This window comes from Monodon monoceros, unplaced genomic scaffold (assembly GCF_005190385.1).
Source record: "Monodon monoceros isolate NGI ecotype Baffin Bay Population unplaced genomic scaffold, NGI_Narwhal_1 Super_Scaffold_13, whole genome shotgun sequence".
Classification (NCBI taxonomy): domain Eukaryota; kingdom Metazoa; phylum Chordata; class Mammalia; order Artiodactyla; family Monodontidae; genus Monodon; species Monodon monoceros.
The window spans coordinates 35,330,724-35,344,710 of NW_021703769.1; the positions used below are offsets into that span (position 1 = coordinate 35,330,724).

At 40.7% G+C, this 13,987-nt stretch overlaps 1 protein-coding gene across 2 annotated transcripts in view; it reads left to right on the forward strand.

Moving 5' to 3' along the window:
• The window catches only part of PLCB4 (phospholipase C beta 4), a 417,084-nt gene that overhangs the window by 85,779 nt on the left and 317,318 nt on the right, over positions 1–13,987 (forward strand). The window lies entirely within an intron of this gene.

The following is a 13,987-nucleotide window of genomic DNA, read 5'->3' on the forward strand; positions in this document are numbered from 1 at the left end:
ATAGAATCATGAAGGCAGATCTAGCCTTCCAGAATAGGAGCTACATTAACACCTAATTTAGCCGACAGGGGTGGGGAACAATTTATTCTATATAAATCAAATTTTGCTCATGAAATTTTACCCAGTTAAGCATTATCAAATGAACTAGATATTTTTATGATGGAAATACTTCCACAAATATTACGTATATTCCCCTGATTTACTAAACAGAAAACAACGGAAACTTCGCACCCATTTAGACATCAGTTATTGAACTGTGTGGTAATACAGCAACGTGCCTGTAAAGAGCCATGTAGTGAAAGGCATTTTCTATTGTTATTATTTGTGTTTGCTTAAGGACTGCTGGAGTATGTTGGACTACTTGCCATCAAACTGAGTTTTGACAGACATACTTTTTAAATTCTTTTTTTTTTTTTTTTGGTGGTGCCACAAGGCTTGTGGGATCTTAGTTCCCCCACCAGGGATGGATGGAACCCAGGCCCCCTGCAGTGGGAGCGTGGAGTCCTAACTACTGGACCGCAAGGGAAGTCCGACTTTTTAAATTCTTGTATTTTATTTTCAGAGTGTTTCTCCATACTTCCTTATTGTCAGTTGATTAGCTGTATTTTGGGGCTGCTCAGATAGATTTGTTCTCAGATCCATTCTTGACTGTTTGCTGTTCCGCTCCATGTTGCAAGGAACCATATTTCCCAGGCTCTCTTGCCCTCTGGTGTCCAAGGGGAGACGTAAGGGTATCTCTCCGGGCCCCTTTCTGCTTTCTTTGGTATCTCTAGAAACAGCTGTGTCTCTTCCATAGCTTCTGCTCCCACCAAACTTCTTTTTCCACAGCAGCCTATCCTGTTCTAGTCTTGCTGGTTGTCCCCAGTCTCTGGGCTCTGATAACACCTCTTCCTTCCATCATCCTTCCTGCCTAGGCAAGCTAGCAGTTCTCCACAGGTGCTGGTCTCTGGGCTGCCTCCCTGTTCCCTCTGTGGCCTCCTAGCCATTCCATCACTCTGTAACCATGCTCTTGACTTGAAAGATCTGGAGTAGTTTCTGTTTTCGGATTGTTTTGACAGATAACAGAGGTTGCCTGCTCTTGCAGCTGTCTCTCATTCTAATTTGCTTCTTGCCATCTACTCTGAGGACACCAGCCAGCTTAACCAGTTTACTTTATTGGACGTAAATATGCAAACCTGACTGAGCACTAGAGCAGAAAAATCTAGAGCCTGGGCTCTGGCAGTACAATGTATGGGTTCCAATCCAGCCAGACCACTCATTGGCTGTGTGACTGGGCAACTTTCTTAACCTTTCTGAGACCCACTCTTTTCATCTGAAAGATGAAAGTAATTGCAGTACCTATGCTGTCTCTTAAGGGCAACACCTATGGAGGGGAAAGGAAGGATGTGAGATTGGGCAGAGGGAGAAGCTGGGCTGCGATGCAGTCTTAACAGCAGCCTCAGTCAACCCCGCAGGGAGCTCTAAAGCGGGTCGGGCCTTTATTCACTGATGTTGACTACTGGAGGCCGCTGACAGGGGATGGTGCTTGACCTTGGGCAGAGCAGCTTTCTTCAGTTGAGGGCAGTTTTTTACATTATGTCGCAGCTCTCGGAGTAGCAGGGGAATCAGTTCTTCAGTCCCCGGAGTGGTCTGGTCATTGCATCACTGTCCACCACACGTTTCTATGTGTGCAGTTGTGAAAGATAAATGGCTAATCCATGAGAAGTGTGTTGTTTGGTGCCTAGTACTTGGTGAAGTCTCAACAATAGTAAGTATCATTATTGATGGATTAGCCAATAAGTGGATTAGTCCAATAAGTGGACTTTATGATACCTAATTAGGTATTTGGAGAGTTTTTCCTGACTTCCTGTCCATGACCCCATCCTAGAGAGTCCAGGAAAACCTGCATAAGTGGCCTGTGGGTAACTAAGGTGCTGTGGCTTCTGCACATACACTATTAAACACATTTATATTTTTATACTAATGTTAATGTGGTATCTTTAAATATGGCTTACCCATAGGTTCTTCTTTTTTTTAAAATAATATTTATTTATTTATTTTTGGCTGCATTGGTTCTTCGTTGCTGCGTGTGGGCTTTTCTCTAGTTGCGGAGAGTGTGGGCTACTATGTTGCGGTGCACAGGCTTCTCATTGTGGTGGCTCCTCTTATTGTGGAGCACGGGCTCTAGGTGTGCAGGCTTCAGTAGTTGTGGCTCACAGGCTCTAGAGCACAGGCTCAGTACTTGTGGCACATGGGCCCAGTTGCTCTGCGGCATGTGGGATCTTCTTGGACCAGGGCTCAAACCCATGTACCCTGCATTGGTAGGTGGATTCTTAACCACTGCGCCACCAGGGAAGTCCCCCATAGGTTCTTATATCTTTATTTTCTGAGGTATTCAGGTATTTAGCATCAAATTCGATAGGCATTAATACAGCCCTTGCTTTTTGAACACTTATCATGTAGACACGGGGCTAAGCATGCATTATCTCATCAGTTCTCAGGACAACTCTCTGGGTGCTAGGAGTCCCACTTAATGGTGAGGACCCGAGGTCAAGGAGGTTAAATGATCTGCCCAAGGTCACCCATTCAAGGAGTGGCAGCTAAGTTCCCCCACCAGGGCTGCAGCCCCAGACTCACATGCGCCTACGCTTCCAACTACACATTTTCACAATTTAAACAGCAGTAGGGGAAACCTTCTCCTCTGAAAATAACTCTAGCACAGTGTAGGTGTTGTTTTGGTAGAAACATTTCAGCTGCTGCCATAAAATTCGTCTCCCAAATGGCTCTGTGAGAGCAAAGCTGGGCAGACTCTGCTTGTGTTTAAGAAGCGAGCCTTATGGCTCAGCCACAACACAAATGATTTGTTTTCCTGGCCTTGTTGGCGAAGTGATTTAATTTCTGGATTTCCCTGAGGAAAAAGCTGAAACAAATAAATTTCTTTGTAATTGGATGTTTAAGGAGGAGCCACGTGGGAAAGTCATGATGGGAAGCCAGGTACGTTTTCCTTCACTGAATGATGCAGTGAGCAGGGCAGGGTCGGGGAGGGGGGTAAGTGCATGGGCAGAATTCACTAGGTAGTTTTACTTCCTAATATTTGGGTCTCTGCTTTTCATCAGTAAATGATTATTATAATCATCTAAAGCCCCACAAGCAAGGTGGGTGTTTAGGAAAGTGGGTGTTCATCGTTGTTGGAGAAGAGCAAGTTAGGTCACATTTCTTTATATCTGAATAGAAGTAATGCCTCTTTTTCTGTAGAAAAAAAATACTTTTTCAAAATTGGGTGTATGGCACTAATGAGAAGTCTAGGAAGCTGTAAGGTCAGGGATTTCTAAAAGTGTATTCTGAGGATCTCTATTTCTTGGATATATCAGTTAGGATAGTTTGGGCCATCTATAGCAGAAATGTAAAGTGACTGTGACATAAAATATAATATAACAGTGAAAATTCATGCAAAAATATTCAGAGTTAGGCCCTCTGTGATTTCACAGTATTGTCAAGAGTCCAGGTTCCTATCTTTCTGTCTCATCCTCCTAATCCTGTGGCTTCCATTTTCAAGGTCACTCTGAGGCCAGTTTAGTTTTGGCCACCATGTCTGCAGTCCAGATGGGCAACAGAAGGGAGGCCCCTTAGTGGAGGCAGCTCCCTCAGTTTCTGCAGCCTTCCTGGAAATTCCATAGAACACTTCCATTTATATTTCATTGGCCAGTATGTGGTCACATGGTCAGACCTAGCAGCAAGAGAGCCAGGTTGACAATACATTCTGTGATGTTGGGCATGTTATAGCCCTCTGAAACGTGCAGTCACCTCACCCATTGAAAGGGTGCATGGTGATCCCTATCTCAGTGTATTCAAGAAATTGTCTGAAAGTCACATACGACCATTGCTCATAATACCTAACGCTGACATGGTACTAACCCTGTGCTGGGTGCAGTTCTCCACAAACCTGTGAGGTAGGTGCTCTGATGATCCCATTCATAGTTGATGCTACTGAGGCATGAAAAGGTTAAGTAACAAACCAAGGTGTTGCAGACCCGAGGTTTGCACCCAGGCACCAGGCGGCTGGTCCTATCTCACAGTCAGGCTGAAGAATTGCCTCTGAAGTGTGAATCACTTAAAAATGAGAGAAATAAAGGTCTAATTCTGACAGAATTGAGAGGGATGGGAACATGACTTAGGTTTTTAAAATTAAGTTTGGATTCTTAGTACAGAGCCTGCCCTGACAATTTAAATACCTAGTTCTTGCAGGTGCATTTGACATTCAAAAGCAATCAGATTGTATTCTCTGTTCTTTGAGGGATTACTGGGGTCTGTGCATCTTGAAGGTTACATTTGCAATCAGCATTAATTTCATTGTTAAGCATTTTCCTTCACATTAGTTACAGGGTCCTTTCTTTTTCTTTTCGTTTTTTCGTCTTTTTTTTTGAGACTAGTTGGGTTCTAGTGGAGATAAGTTGTGAGATTAGGTGGGGCAACTCACTCAAGTTCATTGTTCAAGAAGCCGTATTAGCTGCAGAGAGTGAACTCAGAGCTTGGCTGAACCGTGTGGGTCGCTAACCTAGTGTCACAGAGCAGTGTGCTTTGTTCTTCCCCTTGAACTGGAGTGGGGTGAGGAAGGCACAGGACGTTAATTGAGAGTGATTCTCCCACTACATTTTATGATTCATTCAAGGGAGTCACACTAAACTACATAAACAAAGGGAGGAATTCCCCTGGAAGCCAAGGTCAGAGAAAATCATATGAAGAAAAAGATAAGTGATGTCCATTTGCTTTTCTATTTGTCTTAGTCCATTCAGGCTGCTATAACAACATACCACGAACATGGTGGCTTATAAACAACAGACATTTATTTCTCACAGTTCTGGAGGCTGGAAGTCTGAGATCAGGGTGCCGGCAGGGTCCAGTGAGGATCCTCTCCTTGGTGCAGACATTCCTTGTATCCTCACATGGTAGAAAGGGCTCAGGAGCTCTCTGGAACCTCTTTTTTATAAGAGCAGTAATCCTATCCTCCACCCTCATGACCTAAGCACCTACCAAACGCCCTACATCCTAATACCGACATCTTTGGTATTTCATGAATATTGGGGGGACACAAAATTCAGATCATAGCAATATTCAAGCAGATTTTTAAAAAGTCATTGCATGTAGAATGGTTATAATTTAAACAAAAACTCATTTATTGGAGCAATATTTACGAAAAGAGAGCAGTTCTTGGGATGCTGCATAATGAGGCAGAATGTTAAAATGTTGGTTGGAGGACCCGTGTGCCTGGTTGTAATTACATTTTGGTTGGTGCCATATGGATAAGGAATGGCAGCCTCTTTTTTAACTCTTAGTATATTGAAATATTGGGATCTTTAAGTAGAGAGGAAAGGAAACTATAATGGAATTCAAGACACTGCACTTGATTTTCTGGCTTCCAGGGAATCACATGGGTTTAAAACCCTCCTTAATTGGCTGCATTTTTAATTAAAGGAAAACAGAAGGAGCTTTTCCTTTCACCTATACATGAGCCCATGAAGAAATCTCTACCTTATCGTGTAATCCACAGGCCAGAGGATCGAGTTTGAATAGATCATTATTTACCCAGATATATTTATAAAATACTAGTAATTTCACTAGTAATAACTAATTTATATGGAATTCTTGCTATATGCCATATACCATTTTAGTGTTTTACTTGTAATAACCCCTTTATCCTCATAATAACCCTTTGAAGTAGATACCATCATTACCACTATTTTACAAATGAGGAAACCGAGGCACAGAGATCTTAAGTAACTTGCCTAAAATTACACAGCAAGGGAGTTGCAAAGCTAAGATTCAAACCCAAGCTGCTTTTTAATCGGTACCGTACAACATTTCCCAAGTATCCGTCATTCATATACCACCTTCATGCTTTTTGCCATGATTATATTCTCCTTCTATTATTATTTCTTGTTTTCCACTTTTATTTAACTGAAAATATAAATGCATTTAAAAAGGAAATCTTCAATTATTACCTTAAATGGAAAACTATCCAGTGCCACAAATAGTAGAGATAGCCAATAAAAATTAAAAAATGAAAACCAAATAATGTCATTCAGTCCTAAGTAGATGCCAGTGCCTGCTGAAACCCAAGTCAGAGACTTGTCTTCACTGTACTGAGAGAGAGAAAGAGGAGAGAGAAGAGCAAAGGTTAGAGTGAGTTTGAAGACAAAGTTGAGGCTCTCTCTTTTTTTTTTTTTATAAATTTATTTATTTACTTTTGGCTGCGTTGGGTCTTCATTGCTGCACATGGGCTTTCTCTAGTTGTATGAGTCGGGGCTCTTCTTCTTTGCGGTGCGCAGGCTTCTCATTGCGGTGGCTTCTCTTGTTGTGGAGCATAGGCTCTAGGCGCGCAGGCGCAGGCTCAGTAGTTGTGGCTCATGGGCTTAGTTGTTCCACAGCATGTGGGATCTTCCAGGACCAGGGCTTGAACCCATGTCCCCTGCATTGGCAGGCGGATTCTTAACCACTGCGCCACCAGGGAAGTCCTGAGGCTCTCTTTGATGTTATCAGAAGGGGTGTGTGTGTGTGTGTGTGTGTGTGTGTGTGTGAGAGAGAGAGATGGAGAGCCAGCTTTCTTGATTCCGTGTTACACTCTGGGAATCACTTGTCTAAAATATGAAGGTGTGGTGCTATCTTCAGAATTAGGGAAAGTGAAGTGGAGGATGCTGAGATGAATTCAGGCCTCTAACAGTTCAGCCAATCCAGGCAACGGTATTGTCTGAATTACTAACCCTAAAGTCACTAGCTAGTTCATCTGGTCCCTAGACGATCCTTTTAGGTTGCTTTGTGGAAAGGACTGTGGGTAGTTTTTACCAAAGTTATTATCTATAGAAGAAGGTCTAGTTACCCCTGAGTGTTAAACCAAACTATTAATACTTAGAAAATGGCCTTAAATTAAGTCTTGCTTCAACCTTGACACATACCTAGTGGTTTGAAACTTTAGAGAATCTTAGACCTCTTTCAAGGACATATTGGAGATCATTGGAATGATGTCCCTTTCTTTGTTAGTAGGATAACATTCTCTTTATATGTATATATATCAAGAGCATATATATATATATATATATATATATATATATATGCTCTCCATCATTAATTTAGGGTTATATTTTGATTATGGTGAGAAAAGCAGAAGGGATCTTTTCATCTCCCAGTTTAACATAAATTATGAGACTCTGTTTTCATGTAATGAAGAGGGATCTTCCTTTTAATTCACTGGTCTCTGTAAAAGCAATTCATAGACATCAGCAAGACTCATCAATGTTAACAATAAATTAATCTGCATCTGAAGTTTTTACTGATTATCTGATCACATAATTTCCACATATTCTGATTACATTTTTCAGATGCTTTACACATTATATGAATCCTTAATCAAGCTGATTCTATAAGCAGTGCCCTTCTATACAGGGTGAGCCTTGTCACGGAGAGAGTGCAGCTTGACGAAAGGTTTAGCAGAAGATGGTGAATGAAATTGGCTTCATCTTGCCCAGCATCCCTATTTCCATTTTTAAATATTAATATAGCTGCAAACAGACAGCATGATATTAAACATAACTTATGTGGCAGGAGAACTATTACAACTGTTTGCTGTTCAGTGTGCTGGTGAACTTCAGAAAGCTTCTGATGGATGTTAGGCCTGGTTAGTTGCTCAGGGTTAGGGAGCAGAGGTGGGCAGCTTGGGGAAGGACAGGTGAACATCTGTCTGCACTAAAGCTGCTACGGATTGTGTCTCCAAGGGGCTGCCACTCCACTCCAGCCAGGACAGTGTGGTGGGCTGGATGGGCTGCTGTTCGGTGGCAAAATAGAGAACACCTTCATTTGCAGGTTTATCTGGTGGTGCTGTGATGGGTTTCATCTGATCAGTAAATTGTGGTCAGGGCCGATCTCTAACAGTTCTACTGGGGTTTATTTATCTATCTATCTCTATCTATCTATCTATCTATCTATCTCTCTCTCTCTCTCTATATATATATATGTATATATATATATAGAGAGAGAGAGAGAGAGGGAGAGAGAGAGATGTTTTATTGAAGTATAGTTGATTTACAATGTTGTGTTAATTTCTGCTGTACAGCAAAGTGATTCAATTATATTTATAAATATATAAATTCATTTTTATATTCTTTTCCATTATGATTTATCATAGGATATTGAATATAGTTCCCTGTGCTATACAGTAGGACCTTGTTGTTTATCCATTCTCTATATAAAGACTTATATCTGCTAACCGCAACCTCCCAGTCCATCCCTCCCCCAGTTCCCCTTGGCGACCACCAGTCTGTTCTCTATGTCTGTGAGTCTGTTACTGTTTTGTAGATAAGTTCGTGTCATGTTTTAGATTCCACATATAAGTGATATCATATGGTATTTGTCTTTCTCTTTCCGACTTACTTCACTTGGTATGATAACCTTTAGTTGCATCCATGATGCTGCAGATGGCATTATTTTGTTCTTATTTAGATCCAGCCTGTGACTAGGTTTTAGAAACCAGAACTAGCTCTGGAAATGTGTCCTGGTTTCAGGAATAAGATTAGTGAAGGTCGGGGTAGTTAGATTCTCAAGGCATGGAACACGTCTGTTTACTCACCAGTGTACACCTGGCATCTGACGCAGTACTGGGTGTATGGCAGGCACTCAGGATTTAAATAACATGTCGAATCAATGAGGGAACAGAGTTAAATTGAGCAACTGATATTTCTGGCATCATATCATTTTTGCTTGGGGACAGGAAACCACAACAAAACTGGTGTGTGTGTGTGTGTGTGTGTGTGTGTGTGTGTGTGTGTGTGTTAGAGCTTCCTTAAGAAATAAAATCAATTTCAGTTTTTGGAACTGAAAAAGAATACAGAGAGTTATCTTGGAGTGAGTGGCTGGTTTCCCACAATAAGTTTCCCTGATTGAAAAAGATATCTCCAAGCTCTTTCAGAGACAGAGAAAGAGATAACGATGACTTCTGTCCCTTTCCTTTTTGTGTCTGTGCAGGAAGAAAGAGCCTGCCAGGATTTAGAACAGAGAGAAGCCATGTGGAAAACAAATAGTTTTCTTCTAGACTGTGGGTCTCGAGGATTAGTAGAATATATGAGGAAATAAGGTTCTTTCTCTTGGGAAATTACTAATGCTGGCGGCTTGAAATAGCATGAAAAAGAGTTTCAGTAGCGGCCGGTCTTCAGATAGTTCGCTGGAGAGAAGAGGGGCCCAAGTTGAGTGAAAGCAGAAGGAAGGAAAAGTCATGTTATGTTAGTGAGTAGTTAAAACAACGCAGCCTGGAACAGAAAGGCAGCCCCCATGTTCTTAGCACCTACTATGCATCAGGCTGTGGGATATACATATAAATATTAACTATTTTGAGACAGCTGTTATTTGAGATGTCTTATATTTTTCAGATAGATGCTATTATCCCCATTTTACACATAAGGAATCTGAAATTTATAAGGAGGTCTATGATCAGTCCAGAGACACATTAACAGCTAATATGTGTAATGGGGCTAAAGTTTGAACCCAGACCTGTCTGATTCAAAAATCCAAGTTCTTTTCCCGGGTGAAGCCATTTTTTGCCTTTCTTATAATTGTATTCTATATTTAGCAATTATCTCAAGTGGTTCATAGCTTTTACCAATTTTAAAGGAAGAGTTCTATTTTTATAGGGAAGGTAATGTTGGATTGCGGACTCAATGTTTGGGTTTTCAGCCAGCTATGCCTGGGGGGCGGGGGGGGGAGTCATGGTGATGGTTGGGGGAATATCCAGGTGGTCCAAATCCTTGATATTCAAAGCATGCACCTGGGACCAGCCACAGCAGCATCACCTGGGAGCCTGTTAAAATATAGGGTCTCAGGCCCCACAGCCAACCTCTCAAATCACAGTCTGCATTTTTCAATGAAATCCCCAGGTGATTTGTTTGCATGTAAAAGTTTGAGGAGCTCTGGTCGAAATTACTGTGATTCCAAAGCAGCTGAGTGGTTGGCATATTATGTGAAAGCAATGATACTAGATAATGACAGTAATAAGTTATTATCCCAGTTTATTGAGTACTTACTGTATACCAGATGATATGTTAAGAGTTTTATGTAGATTTTCTTATTTAAAATTTTCATTAACCTGGGTAGTGGTGATTTTTGTTCCTCTTTTAGAGATGAGAAATCTAAACCATACGGAGGTTAAGTAACTTGTCCCAAATTAAATAACTCTGATGCCAACTCTGGTGTGTCCGATCCCAACCTGTTGCTGTCCAGCTTAACTACAAGCCAGGAGCTCCTGATCACTGGTGTCTGACTGGTGATGGTAGGGAAGTTTGAATTACAGCACAGGGCACTGCCAGTTTACAAATCAAGTTCTGTGAAACGAATTTTACTTTATTGACTCTAAATGGTGAGACAAAAATAAGGTTATCTTTCTTGAATAATATCTGACATTGCTTATGCCATGCGTTGTCTATTTTATTTTTCTTGGAGTAGAATAAATTTGAGACAAAAGAACTTAGGAAGCATTTTTATTGTTCTCTGGATTCTGTTCTAACTTTAAAGATAACTACCTTCTTTACTTTTTACTGATAATTATTAATAAGATATGATTCAATAATTCTAATCATATTGATAGACTGACTTGATACTGATAATCAGTAATGCAATAAAAGATGTTGAACGCAGCTAGCATGAAGAGTTAGAGGAGCATTGTTGAGTACATAAGTTCATGTGATAGCTTTTGTTGCTTTTTCTTCACAGAGTGCTCCTTTTTTTGTTTCTGTCGGATCTTTTTGTTTCATGATTCCCTAGGTGGATGATGCATATGGACTGAATTGGCAGTGTTTGTTAGAATGTCATTACTATGCTTTAAAGTAATGTTCTCTGCTAATTTGTCCTTTGTTCCCTGGAACAGTGAGCTGACTCCCATGAGTTTACTGGGTTGTGGGCTTTAAACTTTCTCTTTAGCAAGGTTGGGAGGACCAAAGGCACTGTTGTTTTGGTCTTCAATCCATAGACTTTTGGGAAAAAAAGGATGCAGAAAATGTGATTTTTGTGTGTTTTTGGGATTTGGGGGAGAGGAAGAACGGAAGAAGGAAGATCTGCCTGAACCTAAACATTTTCTTGTTTATCATCTCACAGTAAAAGAATATGCTAATCCTTTCTTAACTTTCTAGATAATCATAAATAGGTTTAATATACTATTAAGAGCTACTAGGAGGAAAGATGCTATAGAAGTGTATTAAAGGCAATTGGAAAGGATGGCATTTACTTTGGAAACACAACCTTTATTCATGTTCACTGCTCCTACAGTATTTCATTGTAGTAACACTGGTGTATCTTGTTGAGGTTGCTTACCTGGCAGTGTCAAGTATATAAAGCTGTCTGTACCAACTAATTAAAAAAAAAAGCTAAAATATAAGCCTTTTCTTGTTCTCAGTAAAAATTTTTATATCCTTACCATTTGAAAAAGCTGTTCTGTAAATTCACAGACCTTTCCAGTAGTGTGCTGGTAAATGTTTAACAGCTGGCTCTGAGAAGGGGGAGAGGGAAGAAGCTTGTTTTGTATTGTCTGCTGATTGCTGTGGTGTAAATACTCCCACAGTGACTGGAGATGGGAAGAAATACACCCAGCTGTCTCCTGCAGGAGGTGCAAGTTGGCTCAGCACACCAGTGATTTAAGCACCAGGAGATTTGAAAGGGAAGAGGCAGTTAGAGAGAGACAGAGGACAGACAGGAAAACTAAAGCATGTAGAAGACAGTAAGAAACTTAGAGCACGTTGGGAGGTGCAGGGTTCTGTTAAAGGACTTTGAGTATAAGTGCCTATTCTTTTCCCTGAAACTGTGGAGATGAAAAAAAAAATTTACTAACAGTGGGGGAAAACTTTACTAAAAGTAGGAAATGGCTGTAGGCCAGAAGACTGAAGAATATCTGCCAAATTTGGTGACCTTTGGAGCAAATCCAAGGAATATCAAAGTATGTCTCTCTTAAAGCCCCAGGAGGCGGAGGCTCTGTAAGACCAAGGCAGAAAGCCTTTACTTGGAAGACAGCTTGGAGGTACAGGTGGGTCTCTGGGAATGCAGCCCTTGTTTCTGGTTTGATGTTTTCTTTGTTTCTTGATTATGCAATATCCTCCATGTTTCTTCTTTTTTTTCCTCTATAATTTAGGTTTATATTGTGAACTTTACTTGCTTGTGGTAATAAATTATATTACTAATTATTTTTATATTATCAAGATTTATAATATTTTATTTTTTTAATAGTTACTGTACCTTTGTTTTTTCCAGCTTTATTGAGATATAATTGACATATAACATTGTGTAAATTTAAGGTATATGAGTATGACATGATGATTTGATATACATATATATTGTGAAATGGTTACTACAATAAGGTTAGCACATTCATCACCTCACAGCATTACCTTTTTTTTTAAATTGAAATTTAGTTGATTTAGTATGTTGTGTTAGTTTCAGGTATACAGCAAAGTGATTCAGATATAAATATATATATATACTCCAACTCAGGGGCTGGAGTTTGTATTTTTCTAATGCAGCCTTGTGACATAATTTATTTTATAAGCAATTTAATTGCTATTTTACAGATGTAGAAATACCATCCCATGTCTTCTGGATCACTTCCTAAGTAAAATATTTTTCTCAACCTATTATAGTGGTCTCTTCAGGAGAGTATTATACTTATAATTGCCTTTATTCAATAGAATCTGTATTTATGAACAAAAGACGTAGTTTTTAAATTATGTTAAATATCTTATTATTACAAGCATTAGGGGAATATACTTCATTTTAGAAAGAAGTCTGTCTTTAAAGGGACATGATTTGGAAAAATAACTTGTGTGCCGTAGTTTGTTCTGGAGTAGTCAGGGCGGATGAATGAGGGGTCATTGTGACAATTATCTCAGTGGAGCAGCTGTGAACTGCCAGTCTATCCTGAAAACCTGCTTTTTCACCTAAATGAGAACGGCAGGATGGATGTCCAGGGATTGCTGGGCGCGCGCAGGGCTCTGGGATTTGAGAGGAGAGGAGGCGTTGAGGGGGAGAGGTAGTCAGGTTTTACACGTGCTTTGCTGGAGGCACACAGCTCAGTTTCTTCCTCTTGAATCACGTGTAAAGTGGTTGAAATGTGCACATATGGGTGCTGTTGGTATGGCGTTTGGGTGGTGGTTACTCCTGCCTTGGCATCGGTATTTTAGCTGGGGTGCCCACTCTGTAGGAAACATTGGCTGAATGTTCATCCCTGAGATCTGACGTTCAACTTGGAGGGCAAATGGGTGACCTGGTACAGCCGCATGACCACCAGAGCAGCTGAAGGGGCTCCAACAAAGTGTCGGACTGCTTGAAGGCTGATACCGTGCTGTCGCTCGTTTTCTAGCATATGAATGGAATGAAGGAGATGCCCATTAAATACACGGATAGTCTGCTTCTGTTCCTCATGTTTCTCTTTGGAAAACACATTTACCGTTTAATAATGCATAATCTAGAAATTGATCACACTGGAATTTCATAGAGGTTAGTATAATTTGGAGGTAGACAGGAAGCCTAATATTTAATGGCTTTTCTAAGTGCTTTGAAAACTCATCATAATGTCAGGTGTGTTGCTTAAGAATTGGCAAGTGTAATGTAAAGTTATTAGCACTTCCCAAATCTGTCTCCCAAAATACAATTCCCTCTGGATGCCCCTCAAATAAAGGGTCCCATGGTTAAATAATTGGGGAAAAATGCATAAAATATTTCTTTTAATATATGGATGATGAACATGAGCGTATTAAAAGCAGAAATTCTGGGCTTCCCTGGTGACGCAGTGGTTGAGAGTCCGCCTGCCGATGCAGGGGACACGGGTTCGTGCCCCGGTCCGGGAAGATCCCACATGCCGCGGAGCGGCTGGGCCCGTGAGCCATGACCGCTGAGCCTGCGCGTCCGGAGCTTGTGCTCCGCAACAGAAGAGGCCACAACAGTGAGAGGCCCGCATACTGCAAAAAAAAAAAAAAAAAAAAAAAAA